This window comes from Bactrocera latifrons, unplaced genomic scaffold, assembly GCF_001853355.1.
Source record: "Bactrocera latifrons isolate USDA-ARS-PBARC rearing strain unplaced genomic scaffold, ASM185335v1 scaffold_571, whole genome shotgun sequence".
NCBI classification, from domain to species: domain Eukaryota; kingdom Metazoa; phylum Arthropoda; class Insecta; order Diptera; family Tephritidae; genus Bactrocera; species Bactrocera latifrons.
The window spans coordinates 53217-56385 of record NW_017537236.1 but is presented as its reverse complement, the minus strand read 5'-3'; the positions used below and the strand labels follow the sequence as shown (position 1 = coordinate 56385).

The following is a 3169-nucleotide window of genomic DNA, read 5'->3' as shown; positions in this document are numbered from 1 at the left end:
GGCTATAATCGCGTAAGCGGTGTCTACGCCAATTAAGAAGAAGAAGAATGATGCCGCAGCCACCGTATTACCCAGATCTGGCCCCCTGTGACTTTTTCTTGTTCCCTAAACTGAAGAGGCCCATGAAAGGACGACGTTACGCTTCTCTTGACCAGATAAAGACGGAATCGAAGGAAGAGCTGAAGAAGATAAAAAAATAATAATTTTTTGAAGTGCTTCGAAGATTGGAAAAACCGTTGGCACAAGTGTTTAATATCTCATGAGGATAAAATAGATATTATATTCATGAATAAATAAATAACTTTTGAAAAAACACAAAATTCGCGGTGGGGAGGTTGCTTAGACCGTGAGGACGGACATGGGACAATTTTTATCTTTATTTTAAAAGTCAATATAATTCATAAATTCCAAAATTATTTCAAATCAGAAGCATGCATTTAAAATTCACGTATGAATCATTTGAAAATTTGTTTACTTTAAAAAAGAGATAATGTATACATACTTAGTATATGGATTATACTGATTTTTTCTCCTGAACAAGGCAGTTTTTAGGACGAACCCGTAATATTATATTTTTAATATCACAACAAAAAACGTGGCATTGATACTTTCGTCGTCAAATAATTGCAGCTATTTTGCTAGGCTATGGTCGAAGGGCGCAAATGCGACATCTAACATAAAAAAAATATCGGAATAACTGCAGTATTGATAAAAAGGTCTATTATAATTTGAAATATACAGGAATATTTTCGAAGCACATGGAACAGAACAGTGCCATATTTAACCCTACAGCGCATCTTGTGGCAAATATTGTAAAATACAGGTACTGACATTTCCCTAAAATTTTTTAGGGAAGCTACACAAATACAGCTAATGAAAAAATACAAAAAATTGTTTGTAGGCAGGTATATAAACAGACGGACATGGTTAAATCGACTTTGCTCAACGTAATGATCATTTATATATATATACTTTGGAGAGTCTCCGACGCTTCCTTCTGAGTCTTAAAAAGCTCGTGGCAAACTTAATAAACCTGTTCAGAGTATAAAAATTTTGACAGTAGGTGAATGCCCATTCTCTTTGGTATTTTCTCATTTTGTCAATAATAAGTATTTATCAAAAGCTATATCCTTATTTTTATCTGGTTTATAAAACAAAAACAAGTCAGCAATATGGCTAGGCAAAATACGCCCCAACTTTCGAAAAGTAGCTCCCAAGCGAGATTTGCAAAAATATGACGTATTCGAGAATCATCTTCTGCCGAACGCTCGCAGCGCCTTGCAGATAATAGATTAAGGAACTGGCAAACGCGTGCCCGGGAACACGTAGATACAATAGCTTATTTAAGATAACTTCAGTTGGAGCGAAAGAAATTAGAGGAAAATTTCATACCTACCATTAAGTTAGAAATGCAACTCTGTCATCTTATAGGTAGCCTCTTACCGCCAGCAGGACAAAGCCTTCAATTTCTGCAAAGATATTTTATTTCAGAAGCTGACCAACTATCATTGTGAACAAATATGGCCCCTATGCCAAAAAAAGATTTGATCAACGAATTACAGACCGTATTAAATAGTCACAACGTGTACATACGAAGCTTTAAACATAGCATCAAACTAAACAATCCAGATATCACTCTGAACGCAAACCTGAGAACAGCGTAGATAAATAAAGAGGCAGTTTTATTAATCGACGAAGATAAAGGATCGCACACCACAGAACATAATCTATTAATGAAATGGCCGTTTTATTAGTCGAAGAAGATAAAGGAGCCAGGAATATTGTACTGCATCGTAGAGACGGACAACTAAAACGAGTGTCGGAATTGCAACGCGCTTACGATCCGTTACAATATCCATTAATATTTGTCATGACGCATTATTATGCCTACCGTTTAGTTTAATGATTAACCCCTTGACGTATTTCCACGAGTCTGACTCATGGTACAATTTCTGTGCATAACATGATTATCACGAGTCTGCCTCGTGGTGAGTAGAAGTCTACATTTGATGAAAAGAGAATTGAAATTTTCGCGTTATTTTCAGCTAATAATGTAAACAAAAAACATGATTGCAGTTGAGTGCATTATCTACTCTGTAATTATCCATATTTTTTGTTACGCATTAAATTTAAATCGTAGTATTTTATTTTTTGAAAATTTATAAAACAAGCGTGCGACAGTTCGTATGCATCAAAACTGGTTTGGCAAGTTGTGTGCGAACAGTTGGAAGCGAATTCCGATGCGCTAATTGATACGTCAAGGGGTAGACCAACTGTTTTAATGCACTGCATTATTACAAAAATTTGTTTAACCACTATTTTGTGGATATGATGGCGAGGATGATGTCAGAAAGATTAAATTTTATTTGCCGAAACCAACAAAACATTAGATAAGATGACTACATTCAGCGTAAATGCCGCCAGATGCTATGACATATGTGAGCAGTTATGGAAGGCCTGACCTTTTTTTAACTTTCACCTGTAATCCGGAATGGAAAGAAATAAAGCAGGAACTTTTTCCCGGTCAGCGATCCTTCGATCGGCATGCCAACATCGCTCGAGTGTTTCACTTAAAATTAAATTCCATTTAGTTACTGATTTATCGCGCTTCTAGTAGTTTTCAACAGTACAGTTTTATTTATTTATTTAACGCCAATCGGCACTATACATCTAATAACAATTATAATTATAAATAAGACTTAAACATATAAAATTAGGAATTAAACAAGTAACCTAGTTCGTATGCTGGTATTTTAATAAAGCTTTTTTAACGATCTTTCTGAAGTTCTGTAGAGATCCGCTTAAGAAGTTGATGTCACCGTGCAGAGAGTTTACCAGTCTACAGATTCTTTCCTTTGGGCCATTAATTACATAGTTTTTGTTCGATCTGCAAGTTTTCAGGATCCTCAGCTGTCTAAGGTTAAGCTCGTTTGGTATGATTTCAAAGTCGGCAAGGATTTCTGGGACATCCCATTCCCACGACAGCCGGTTCTACGTACCGGAATTGACTCGGATTTCATCCGACCATGGGCTGTCMTTTCGGCGATCTAACCCCGTTYGRATYGGTGAATATTAATCTGTGTGTGTCGTCACTGGAGCAACACCTTGCAGCAGGGTTGCTCCTTATCCTCCTGACTCGTGCTGGCATTGAGTCCAACCCGGGCCCGGA

General features: G+C 36.7%; 1 protein-coding gene across 1 annotated transcript in view; it reads right to left on the bottom strand.

The window, feature by feature from the left end:
• LOC108974644 overlaps nucleotides 1–3169 on the bottom strand; it is a gene marked incomplete in the record, with an annotated part of 117797 nt that overhangs the window by 73059 nt on the left and 41569 nt on the right.